The sequence below is a fragment of the Eubalaena glacialis genome, chromosome 13, assembly GCF_028564815.1.
Source record: "Eubalaena glacialis isolate mEubGla1 chromosome 13, mEubGla1.1.hap2.+ XY, whole genome shotgun sequence".
Lineage (NCBI taxonomy): Eukaryota > Metazoa > Chordata > Mammalia > Artiodactyla > Balaenidae > Eubalaena > Eubalaena glacialis.
This window is the reverse complement of record NC_083728.1, coordinates 79,934,415-79,948,376: the sequence shown is the minus strand read 5'-3', so window position 1 is coordinate 79,948,376 and position 13,962 is coordinate 79,934,415. Positions and strand designations below refer to the sequence as shown.

Genomic DNA, 13,962 nt, shown 5'->3' with positions numbered 1-13,962 from the left:
GCTACACTTTAAAATCACTTGGGTACCATTTTAAACATTGATGTCCATTTACATCCTACATGACAACAATTGATTCAGGAAAGAATCATCAGTGGAGCCAAAACCACGGGGCAAAATGTTGGGAAATAGGTTGTTCCACACAGCTCAAAGAATTTCCCCACAGATGACTTACTAGTTATAAAGGGGAAAAAATGACCTTTACGGCAGAGAAATCTGGCAGACACTAGGCAAACAAGTGACACAACTTAACATCACAAATAATTAGTCAAAGTGACAGCATAAGCCTCCTGATAAGAACACAATAACACCTATGTAGAATTTCTGCCAAAAAATGATTAACCTGAATCTCATACCGCGGTTGCAAAAAACAGACAAATCCAAATTGACAATCTGCAGAACAGCTGCTCAGACTCTTCAAAAACTCGTCAAAAAGTTTCACGAGAGCCTAAAAAGACTGAGAACTGTTCTAGATTAAAGGCAACTAAAGAGACATGATAACTAAATGCACTGTATAATCTCTAATTACATACTGACTTGAGGGGGGAAAGGCTATAAAGGACATTTTCAGGACAATTTTGGGGAAATCTGAATATTAGTAGAATTGTATCAATGTTAAATGCTCCAGGTGTGATAATTATAATGCGGTTTGTGAAATTAATTTTCTTAAACTCAGCTAAAATTGGAGTTGGGACAGGCCTGTAGGGGGAGCTCTCATGACCGCCATGCATCATCAATTGCTCCAAACAGGAAGAGATCTCACCTACACCTCCCACCAGAAGGTGCCTCTACACTACTATCCAGCAGGGAGAAGAAGACATCTCTGCCCCATGACAGCCCAGCTAATCAAAGACTAGCAGCCCAACCAATGAGAAGCCACCATACGTTGGACTCCCAGCTTCCTCCAATGGATTCTTTGGTTATCACAGACCCTCTCAACTCCCCCCCTTTCCCCATAAAAGCAAGTTCCCCTTCCTTGTTCTCTGGATTTGCCTATGGTGTGCTGTAGTTCACACGTCCCAAACTGGAATTCCTCTGCTATCCCTAAATAAACTCACTTTTGCTGGTAAAATAGCTGGCTATTATATTATTAAAGTTGACATATTTGGTGTCAGAAGTGGGGTCCAAAGGAGGTGGACCTGAGAGATAATGGCTCCCAGAACTGAACGAGGTACCTGCACCAAGCCCTTTATGCTCATTGCTTCCGTAGGTTACCACCTGTTTTCAGTTTGGAGTCTCATCTTGGTTTCCAAGCTCCACTCTTTTTGCATTTTGAGCTCTCGGACTTCATTTGGGATCTGGAAAGGTTTTGTTCTTTCTGGTTCAAGGCTTCATCCTTGGTGAGTACTCAGTTGCTTTCTGGAGCATGGCAGTGAGGCTCTCTTTTGGGGACCAAGCTAACTGGGATCTAAGATTTTGTTTTAGTCCTTTTGGAATCTGGGTTAGGACTCTAGCAACTTTCTTGGGTTTCCAGGAGAACTTAAGAAAATGAGACCCTGGCCATCTAAATGCTCTGAGGGCAGCCCTCCTTTGGGGACTCCAGCTGATTTCATGTTTAAAAACTATGGGCTCCCCACATGCACATTTTTAACTAAGTGGGCTGAGAAAACTAAAGGTAATTCAGAATTATAGTGGCCATTATGGGTAGCTTTCAGTCTTCCAAAACTCATTTTTTTTTTATAAGACTAAATTGGAGGTCCATGGTTTTAAAATTAAACAAAACAAATGGTATATTTATTTTTATTGGTACCTGGAAGCTTCCAAATACACACAAAACTCTAAAATTACCTCTTTGCAAGATACCGTTTCTAAACTGGCAGAAACAACCGAAAAAGTAGAAAAGAACAAAATGACTGGGACTTCCTTGGTGTTCCAGTGGTTAAGAATCCGTGCTTCCAATGCAGGGGGTGCGGGTTTGATGCCTGGTTGGGGAGCTAAGATCCCACATCCCACATGCTGCATGGTATGGCCAAAAAAAAAAAAGAGAGAGAGAGAGAGAAAAGAACAAAATGACTTCTGAAACCTCGTACTTCTTGTGTTCCCCTCCCCCAGGTTCTTTGTCTCAGGGGCCATCTTGCGTGTCTTCTCTGCCCCCTTTGTTTCAGACTCCACCTTGTGCTCTGTCCCCACCCCCAATGCCACTTTCCTCTTTCCTCTGTGAAAACCAGCCCCTTTAAAATCGAACCCTCTGAGGATCCAAATGCTAAACCCCTGGTTACTGTTTCTAAGTTATCTGGAGCAAATAAACAACTAGAAGGAAGGATTTAAATATCAACTGCCCTAGATTTTTGATAATAGGAGAAAAGTTGCTTTCTGTTTGTCTGTCTGTTGAAGCTTTTTGGTAAGTCACCTCATCCTGTTCAAAAGGGGGAACCTTGTTTTAAATAAGTCCAACTTACGGAGAACCCTTAAAAGAGAGAAGTCCAAACCCTTAGGGAGACAATAAAATGCATTCTTTGATTGGTATGCAGAAGCTTCTAAAAGACAAATTGACTCCATAAACAGTTCTAAAAGCATTCTTACAGCATGCCAGAGACACAATTTGGATCTAACTATTCTTTTGAGTTTGTATCTGAGACATGGCTAAAATTTAAAACAAACCTAGAAGGTCCCTGTTTGCATCTGTCTGTATTTTCATTTGTGTCTATGTGTATATATGTGTTGTAGATGTGTGGGGTTTTTTTTTCCTTTTCTACCTGTAGATGGTATTGCTAAAATTAATTTATAAAAGAGCTCTATTTAATTGGTTTAAAAACAAACAAGCACTTATATAAGTTAAAATATAACAGAGACTGGACCAGGTGCTTTTCAGGTTTACATGATCTGAGATTAATGTTGGTGAATGAAAGCTAGTTTGGGGTTTAATTAAAATAGGCATATCTTTGGAGTTATCAACACTGAAAATAATGCAGGCATACCATTTTTATTCTACTTGAGCTTACTGGTCAGATAAGTTCATGTTATCTTTGTTACAAAATTTGTCAGCAAGAAAAATAACTTGGTATGGTAAAAATTTTTGCAAGTGTTACAAAAATGGCTACATGACTGTTGAAAACAAGTAAATTGGATGTGAATGAGATAAAGGTTTATAAGTAATGCTTTTAGGTAGCTTCCCCAAATCTTTTTGGTAACTTGGAATCTTACAGTTTTGCTAAGTTAAATGATGGGTAATCATTAAATATCTACATCATTCCCAAGTAAGATAAAATACTGATACATTACTAAAAATGGGTTCATTCACTTTGGGCTTCCTTTACAAACGAATTAAAGATAGTTGGATCTATTGGTAAGCATGCCATATTTTGGAAATTTTACTGTGGGGAAAATATGCTTTTAGGAATTATGAAATGTATGCAGAAATTTGTCAATAACAGACCGTTCTAGTGAAGTTACTAGGAATAATAAGGGAAAATAACTCTGTATGCAAGGAAAGAAGGATATGTGCTCTTGGCATTAAAAGGTATGAGGAATGGAAATTTTGTTGAGGGAAAGAAAGTAATTTTGTCCTAAAATGAGGCTGATTGTTTCAGAATAGGAAAGAGGAAAGACAGGACAAAGCTAAACGGAAATAGTAAGTTGTAGAAGATTTCTGGAAAAAGAATCTTTGAAAAAAGAAACTTTACGTGTGGTCAAGCTGGTGAAGATTATAAAGGTTTTGAGACTAAGCTTTAAAATAAGTGGTGTACTTATATAAAACTAAAACAATTTTCTTTCATTTGCTAAAAGAACAAGATTTTCTTGGAATATTGATCTACTCCTGATAAAAAATTGTGAAAGGTTTTTCCTTACCTTCAAGTAACCAGCTTAGAAAACAGAGATTTCTGTTTTACCAAAATTATTTCCTGTGCTTCATGTTGTCTTAATCAAGTCTCTGATTAGTTAAGAAAACGGAATCTTCTCAATATTAAAAGAGCTAAGTCTCCCTTACAACTATGTAACATTTTCTATTTGTCTTTGAAATCTTTTATTGTTACTTTGATCAAATAGATAATTAAGTATCATTTTATAATGATCTGTGGTCCTGTTTGTTAAGTTCTGTACCTACTGCTTGTTGAACCTTTGCAAAAATGACATGCCTGGGACTTCCCTGGTGGCGCAGTGGTTGAGAATCTGCCTGCCAATGCAGGGGACACGGGTTCGAGCCCTGGTCTGGGAAGATCCCACATGCCGCGGAGCAACTAAGCCCGTGAGCCACAATTACTGAGCCTGCGCGTCTGGAGCCTGTGCTCCGCAACAAGAGAGGCCGTGACAGTGAGAGGCCTGCGCACCGTGATGAAGAGTGGCCCCCACTCGCCGCAACTAGAGAAAGCCCTCGCACAGAAACGAAGACCCAACAAAGCCAAAAAATAAATAAATTAATAAATTTTAAAAAAATGACATGCCTAATAAGATGAGCTAGTTCAGCACTTTGAGGTAATTTCTAGCACTTACAACCTTGACTAAATATGGACTTTAAACAAGAAATTCCTGAGAGTTCTTCCTACCACCTTTCCTTGTTACTCAAATAGAGACTCAAGAGGTTTCTGATTTGTGTACTTCCCTCCCACATGGGACATAACAACCAGGGAAGATCCTTCCTGGCACCGAGGGACAAACCACTACGTGCAGAGATCCTGACTCTTGATCAGCAATGCTTTCGAGGAAAGATTTTGATCAAAAGGGGGAAATGTGGAATCAATTAAAGAAACCTCAGCTAAGACTGGAGTTGGGACAGGCCTGTACGGGGAGATCTCATGCCCCACCATGCATCATTGATTGCTCCAAACAGGAAGAGATATATACCTACATCTCCCACAGGAAGATGCCTCTACTTTACTATCCAGCACAAGAAGAAAACTTCTCTCCACCCATGACAACCCAGGCAATTAGAGATTGTAGTAGCCCAACCAATGAGAAGGCTCCATACTTTGGACTACCAGCTTCCTCCAATGGACTCTTTGGTTATCACAAGCGCTTCCCAATTTCCTGCTTTTCCCTATAAAAGCAAGTCTCCCTTCCTTATTCTCTGGACTTGCCTATTGTCCACCATGGTTCACATATCCCAAATTTCAATTCCTCTGCTATTCCCAAATAAACTCACTTTTGCTAGTAAAATAACTGGCTATTATATTATTAGAGTTGACAGGTTATGTATAAGAGTACACTTATTCTTAGGAAATACATACTGAAATATATAAAGTGTCATGATATCTACACTTTATTTTAAATAGTTTAGAAAAAAATCCACATATAAAAGAGAGAGAAATAAAAACAAAAGTTACAAAATGCCAAATGTTAACATTTGGTAAACTTAGGTAAAGGGTCAGCACATTTCTTCTGTGAAGGGCCAGACAGTAAATATGTTAGGCATTACAGTCTCTGTTGCAATACTCAACTCTGCTATTTTAGTGTGAAAGCAGCCATATGTAAACAAACAGGCGATAAAACTTTATTTATGGAAAATCGTGTACTAATTTTATCTCATTAAGATTAGAGAAAGTTTTACGGAGCTCTGACCGCCACAGCAACAGTCAGCTCTACCCACCTCTAGAGCCTCCCTTCAAGCCTCTTAGATAGCCTCAACCACCAGAGGGCAGACAGCAGAAGCAAGAAAAACTACAGTCCTGCAGCCTGTGGAACAGAAACCACATTTACAGAAAGATAGACAAGATGAAAAGGCAGAGGGCTATATACCAGATGAAGGAACAAGAAAAAACGCCAGAAAAACAACTAAATGAAGTGGAGATAGGCAACCTTCCAGAAAAAGAATTCAGAATAATGATAGTGAAGATGATCCAGGACCTTGGAATAAGAATGGAGGCAAAGATTGAGAAGATGCAAGAAATGATTAACAAAGACCTAGAAGAATTAAAGAACAAACAAACAGAGATGAACAATACAATAACTGAAATGAAAACTATACTAGAAGGAATCAATAGTAGAATAACTGACGCAGAAGAACGGATAAGTGACCTGGAAGACAGAATGGTGGAATTCACTGCTGCGGAACAGAATAAAGAAAAAAGAATGAAAAGAAATGAAGACAGCCTAAGAGACCTCTGGGACAACATTAAATGCAACAACATTCGCATTATAGGGGTCCCAGAAGGAGAAGAGAGAGAGAAAGGACCGGAGAAAATATTTGAAGAGATTATAGTCGAAAACTTCCCTAACATGGGAAAGGAAATAGCCACCCAAGTCCAGGAAGCGCAGAGAGTCCCATACGGGATAAACCCAAGGAGAAGCACGCCGAGACACATAGTAATCAAAGTGGCAAAAATTAAAGACAAAGAAAAATTATTGAAAGCAGCAAGGGAAAAATGACAAATAACATACAAGGGAACTCCCATAAGGTTAACAGCTGATTTCTCAGCAGAAACTCTACAAGCCAGAAGGGTGTGGCATGATATACTTAAAGTGATGAAAGGGAAGAACCTACAACCAAGATTACTCTACCCGGCAAGGATCTCATTTAGATTTGATGGAGAAATCAAAAGCTTTACAGACAAGCAAAAGCTAAGAGAATTCAGCACCACCAAACCAGCTCTACAACAAATGTTAAAGGAACTTCTCTAAGTGGGAAACACAAGAGAAGAAAAGGACCTACAAAAACAAACCCAAAACAATTAAGAAAATGGTCATAGGAACATACATATCGATAATTACCTTAAACGTGAATGGATTAAATGCTCCGGCCAAAAGACACAGGCTTGCTGAATGGATACAAAAACAAGACCCATATATATGCTGTCTACAAGAGACCCACTTTAGACCTAGGGACACATACAGACTGAAAGTGAGGGGATGGAAAAAGATATTCCATGCAAATGGAAATCAAAAGAAAGCTGGAGTAGCAATACTCATATCAGATAAAATAGACTTTAAAATAAAGAATGTTACAAGAGACAAGGAAGGACACTACATAATGATCAAGGGATCAATCCAAGAAGAAGATATAACAATTATAAATATATATGCACCCAACATAGGAGCACCTCATTACATAAGGCAACTGCTAACAGCTATAAAAGAGGAAATCGACAGTAACACAATAATAGTGGGGGACTTTAACACCTCACTTACACCAATGGACAGATCATCCAAAATGAAAATAAATAAGGAAACAGAAGCTTTAAATGACACAATAGACCAGATAGATTTAATTGATATTTATAGGACATTCCATCCAAAAACAGCAGATTACACATTCTTCTCAAGTGCGCACGGAACATTCTCCAGGATAGATCACATCTTGGGTCACAAATCAAGACTCAGTAAATTTAAGAAAATTGAAATCATATCAAGCATCTTTTCTGACCACAACGCTATGAGATTAGAAATGAATTACAGGGGAAAAAACGTAAAAAACACAAACACATGGAGGCTAAACGATACGTTACTAAATAACCAAGAGATCACTGAAGAAATCAAAGAGGAAATCAAAAAATACCTAGAGACAAATGACAATGAAAACACGACAACCCAAAACCTATGGGATGCAGCAAAAGCAGTTCTAAGAGGGAAGTTTATAGCTATACAAGCCTACCTAAAGAAACAAGAAAAATCTCAAGTAAACAATCTAACCTTACACCTAAAGAAACTAGAGAAAGAAGAACAAACAAAACCGAAAGTTAGCAGAAGGAAAGAAATCATAAAGATCAGAGCGGAAATAAGTGAAATAGAAACAAAGAAAACAATAGCAAAGATCAATAAAACTAAAAGCTGGTTCTTTGAGAAGATAAACAAAATTGATAAGCCATTAGCCAGACTCATCAAGAAAAAGAGGGAGAGGACTCAAATCAATAAAATCAGAAATGAAAAAGGAGAAGTTACAACAGACACCGCAGAAATACAAAGCATCCTAAGAGACTACTACAAGCAACTTTATGCCAATAAAATGGACAACCTGGAAGAAATGGACAAATTCTTAGAAAGGTATAACCTTCCAAGACTGAACCAGGAAGAAGCAGAAAATATGAACAGACCAATCACAAGTAATGAAATTGAAGCTGTGATTAAAAATCTTCCAACAAACAAAAGTCCAGGACCAGATGGCTTCACAGGTGAATTCTATCAAACATTTAGAGAAGAGCTAACACCTATCCTTCTCAAACTCTTCCAAAAAATTGCAGAGGAAGGAACACTCCCAAACTCATTCTATGAGGCCACCATCACCCTGATACCAAAACCAGACAAAGACAGTACAAAAAAAGAAAATTACAGACCAATATCACTGATGAATATAGATGCAAAAATCCTCAACAAAATACTAGCAAACAGAATCCAACAACACATTAAAAGGATCATACACCATGATCAAGTGGGATTTATCCCAGGGATGCAAGGATTCTTCAATATACGCAAATCAATCAGTGTGATACACCACATTAACAAATTGAAGAATAAAAACCATATGATCATCTCAATAGATGCAGAAAAAGCTTTTGACAAAATCCAACACCCATTTATGATAAAAACTCTCCAGAAAGTGGGCATAGAGGGAACCTACCTCAACATAATAAAGGCCATATACGACAAACCCACAGCAAACATCATTCTCAATGGTGAAAAACTGAAAGCATTTCCTCTAAGATCAGGAACGAGACAAGGATGTCCACTCTCACCACTATTATTCAACATAGTTCTGGAAGTCCTAGCCACGGCAATCAGAGAAGAAAAAGAAATAAAAGGAATACAAATTGGAAAAGAAGAAGTAAAACTGTCACTGTCTGCAGATGACATGATACTATACATAGAGAATCCTAAAACTGCCACCAGAAAACTGCTAGAGCTAATTAATGAATACGGTAAAGTTGCAGGATACAAAATTAATGCACAGAAATCTCTTGCATTCCTATACACTAATGATGAAAAATCTGAAAGAGAAATTATGGAAACACTCCCATTTACCATTGCAACAAAAATAATAAAATACCTAGGAATAAACCTACCTAGGGAGACAAAAGACCTGTATGCAGAAAACTATAAGACACTGATGAAAGAAATTAAAGATGATACCAACAGATGGAGAGATATACCATGTTCTTGGATTGGAAGAATCAACATTGTGAAAATGACTATACTACCCAAAGCAATCTACAGATTCAATGCAATCCCTATCAAATTACCAATGGCATTTTTTACAGAGCTAGAACAAATCATCTTAAAATTTGTATGGAGACACAAGACCCCGAATAGCCAAAGCAGTCTTGAGGGAAAAAAACGGAGCTGGAGGAATCAGACTCCCTGACTTCAGACTATACTACAAAGCTACAGTAATCAAGACAATATGGTACTGGCACAAAAACAGAAACATAGATCAATGGAACAAGATAGAAAGCCCAGAGATAAACCCATGCACCTATGGTCAACTAATCTATGACAAAGGAGGCAAAGATACACAATGGAGAAAAGACAGTCTCTTCAATAAGTGGTGCTGGGAAAACTGGACAGCTACATGTACAAGAATGAAATTAGAATACTCCCTAACACCATACACAAAAATAAACTCAAAATGGATTAGAGACCTAAATGTAAGACTGGACACTATAAAACTCTTAGAGGAAAACATAGGAAGAACACTCTTTGACATAAATCACAGCAAGATCTTTTTTGATCCACCTCCTAGAGTAATGGAAATAAAAACAAAAATAAACAAATGGGACCTAATGAAACTTCAAAGCTTTTGCACAGCAAAGGAAACCATAAACAAGACGAAAAGACAACCCTCAGAATGGGAGAAAATATTCGCAAACGAATCAACGGACAAAGGATTAATCTCCAAAATATATAAACAGCTCATTCAGCTCAATATTAAAGAAACAAACACCCCAATCCAAAAATGGGCAGAAGACCTAAATAGACATTTCTCCAAAGAAGACATACAGACGGCCACGAAGCACATGAAAAGATGCTCAACATCACTAATTATTAGAGAAATGCAAATCAAAACTACAATGAGGTATCACCTCACACCAGTTAGAATGGGCATCATCAGAAAATCTACAAACAACAAATGCTGGACAGGGTGTGGAGAAAAGGGAACCCTCTTGCACTGTTGGTGGGAATGTAAATTGATACGGCCACTATGGAGAACAATATGGAGGTTCCTTAAAAAACTAAAAATAGAATTACCCTATGACCCAGCAATCCCACTACTGGGCACATACCCAGAGAAAACCGTAATTCAAAAAGACACATGCACCCGAATGTTCACTGCAGCACTATTTACAATAGCCAGGTCATGGAAGCAACCTAAATGCCCATCAACAGACGAATGGATAAAGAAGTTGTGGTACATATATACAATGGAATATTACTCAGCCATAAAAAGGAACGAAATTGAGTCATTTGTTGAGACGTGGATGGATCTAGAGACTGTCATACAGAGTGAAGTAAGTCAGAAAGAGAAAAACAAATATCCTATATTAACGCATGTATGTGGAACCTAGAAAAATGGTACAGATGAGCCAGTTTGCAGGGCAGAAGTTGAGACACAGATGTAGAGAACAGACATATGGACACCAAGGGGGGAAAGCCGCGGTGGGGTGGGGATGGTGGTGTGCTGAATTGGGCGATTGGGATTGACATGTATACACTGATGTGTATAAAATTGATGACTAATAAGAACCTGCAGTATAAACAAACAAACAAAACAACTAATACTAAACTTTCATTGGGTTATTTGTATGGAAATATGTTAATATAAATGTTTCAGACATTACATGAAATTGTTAAAAATCTTAAAAAAAAAAAAAAAAAGATTAGAAAACAACCATTTCAAAAATTTCCTTCTCTGAAAGGACATGCACCAAAATGTTACCAATGATGACTCCTGAAGGAGCAGGGAGTTGGTGAAAGGGAACTTTATGTTTTACTTTATATACTTCTGTATTGTTTAAATGTTCAAAAGAATGCTTTGGGTTTTTCTCTCTTTTTTTTTTTTCATTAAGTTGCTTCTTGGAATAGTCAGCTTTTGCTGCAGTAACAAACAACCCCAAATCTCAGTGGCTTATAACAACAAATATTTGTTTCTCATGTTACATGAGGGCTGAGGACAGGCTGCGCTTTGGATCTGTGTACATTCTCACTCTGCGACCCAGGCCAAAGGAACAGACCTATCTGAAACATACTGTTCTCATAGCAGAGGGCAAAATCACTAGAGACCAAGCCAAACTATGCAATTTTTTGCTTTTAAAGTTTCTGCTCAGACACTATATGAGTCATTCCTGCTCACTTGCCAAAAGCCATAAGTAACATAGCCAAACCTCACAATGGACCGCTTAGCAAGAAGGTATACATAATCACCTTACAGGGAAGGGAAGGAGTAATGGCGAAACAATTATATACTCTACTGTACGTCTGTTGAATTAATTAAATCTACTTGGAGGAAATATATATTTTTTGATCTTATACATATATTTTTCTATTGACTCATTTTTTTTTTCTTTTCATTTTTTAATTCCCTATTTGAAGACAGAAGAGTTTTCAGCAATGCTTTTCAAACTATGGGTGCTAACCCATTAGTGAGTCATGAGATTACATGGAGGCACAATCAACGTATTTGTTTAAAAGGACAGACTAGAATACAATAGAAGAGAAAATTATAAGAGAACATTGCACATAGTAAAGATAAGGACTGTTTCATAAAACTTTGGTTTCAGTTACATATATATGTCCATATGCTGATATAAACTGTATTTTTTGTAACACCCCCGCTAATATCCCAGGAGGTAGTTACTCTGATTATTCACATTTCATAGATGGAGAGATCAAGGAAGTTAAGTAATTTCAAGGTCCTGCAACAAGTAAACAGCAGAACCTGGATTCATCTGGCCTAGGGCTTGTACTCCTGCTAGGCACTCACCAGCATGGCTTCCAAGAGGAAGGGCCAGGTCACTCAAAGGAGGCTGAAAACCAGAGCGAGTAGTAAAGGGCATGTGAGGTGTGTGTATGTTCTTGCACAAAAGTATAGACAGGATTCAGCCACTCAGAACAGTCCTATCGTAGTTGTCCTTTACTCAAGATACCTCATGGGGCTGCCCCAACCCTCATTCTCCAAGACATCGTTTATAGCCTTCATCGCTGTTCCCACACTGTCAGTGCCAAGAAAGTTCCTGATGGACTGTAAGGTTCTCTCCCATTCCTGGTAACCAGGGGCTGAGTTAGAGCCGCAAACTGTTCAGGCCTCTTATCCTGGCTCATGTGTGATCCAGGTGGGCTCTGGCCAGAACAACTGCTAGAAGGAGGGCTGGTTGGTGGGTGTAGCTGAAAGTTCCAACCTTCTAATCACTTGGTCTTTCTGGTGACCAGCCCCATCCTGAAGCTATCTAGGGGCTTCACACTATATCATCTCATTACCATAAACTCAGGTGTGCTCAAAAAAATGGGCTCCTTATGAGTAACTAAAGATAATCCCATCACTCAGGAAATCTCAAGGGTCTCAGGAGCTCTGTGCAAGGAACCGGGAACAAAGACCAAATATATTTCTTATTGCATCACACATATATAGTATGCTATCTTTTGCTCGAGAATGAAGGGAAAATAAGAAAATATATGTATAACTGATTATCATTACAAAATAAAACACAAGAAGGATAAATCAGGAAACAATGTCATTGGTTACCTACAAGGGGTGGAGGAGAATAGGTGGAAGTGATATTCCTCTGAGCATAACTTTTTTTATAGATTTGACTTTTGAAAGTATGGCAATATGTCACACATTCAAAAATAAAATTAAATCAATAAGAATGGAAAGGAGGTAGTTTAAAACTGAAAGCAAACTGAAACAATGGAAATAATCAAATAAGCACCATAACCACACTAAAAAGAAGAATCAATTCAAGTAACTTAACACAGTATTTGACTACATACCCTCAACTGGGGGCAGGGGTGTGGTGGGAGGGGGAAGAATTGGAAACAAATCCTGAACTCCTTTTGGTAGGTCTGTTGTTTGTAATGGTGTGGGCAAAGCAATTCAGAAACCATCTTGGATGTAATAAACTACTTTAGATGTAATATAGGATTGAGCAAATATGTTGATACGGTTGGGAGCCAGGATTCTCACTGAGGGAGAAGGGACATATACATACGGAGTGGGCAAAGCAAGAAATAACTCTGGGGCTTCCCTGGTGGTGCAGTGGTTAAGAATCTGCCTGCCAATGCAGGGGACACGGGTTCGAGCCCTGGTCTGGGAAGATCCCACATGCCGCGGAGCAACTAAGCCCGTGAGCCACAACTACTGAGCGTGCGCGTCTGGAGCCTGTGCTCCGCACCAAGAGAGGCCGCGATAGTGAGAGGCCCGTGCACCACGATGAAGAGTGGCCCCCACTTGCCGCAACTAGAGAAGGCCCTCGCACAGAAACGAAGACCCAACACAGCCAAAAAATATATATATATAAATAAATAAATAAATTTATTTAAAAAAAAAAAAAAGAAATAACTCTGTGAGGATATCAGTGTAAATTCATGATTTCTAAAATATGTATATGCATGTTGATATTATACATATGTATGAATATGCAAATATGTGTACGTATGTACATGTGCATACACAAGCATATATTTCCTAGCTCTGTCCATTGAAAGAGCCAGGAAGCAAAGGCACTCCAGTAGCAATGAGGACACCCAGTTCTCTGAACTTGATCTCTGATACCTTCAGCACTAAAAGGAGTCATGCTCCTCAAGGAAATGACTGAGTCCGGGCCTGGTACAAGATAGGCTTGGAACCCCATCCAGGAAGTAAGGCAGCACTTTTGAAAAGATGGGGTTTTGAGGGCAGAATGGAAGATGCAGAGGGAGTGCTGGAGTCAACAAACCCGTTTCGTAACCATCGCGGTAAAGACTGGATTAGGGAAGAATCAGGGGACGCTCAATCTAGGGGGCAATTTTGTTAAGGAAAATTTGCATGGTCTCCCTGCACTGCTTATTCATTGCAAGGGAGAAAACACCAGCGATAATTAATTATATAGTATTTAGGTGTAAAGA

At 38.6% G+C, this 13,962-nt stretch overlaps 1 protein-coding gene across 1 annotated transcript in view; it reads right to left on the bottom strand.

Annotated features, from left to right (window-relative positions):
* Nucleotides 1–1,762: 1,762 nt before the first annotated feature.
* The window catches only part of CRCP (CGRP receptor component), a 63,847-nt gene continuing 51,647 nt past the window's right edge, over nucleotides 1,763–13,962 (bottom strand). The window contains exon 7 of the transcript XR_009703158.1: nucleotides 1,763–1,953. The gene's annotated coding sequence lies outside the window, so the exon portion shown is untranslated. The remainder of the gene's footprint in view (nucleotides 1,954–13,962) is intronic.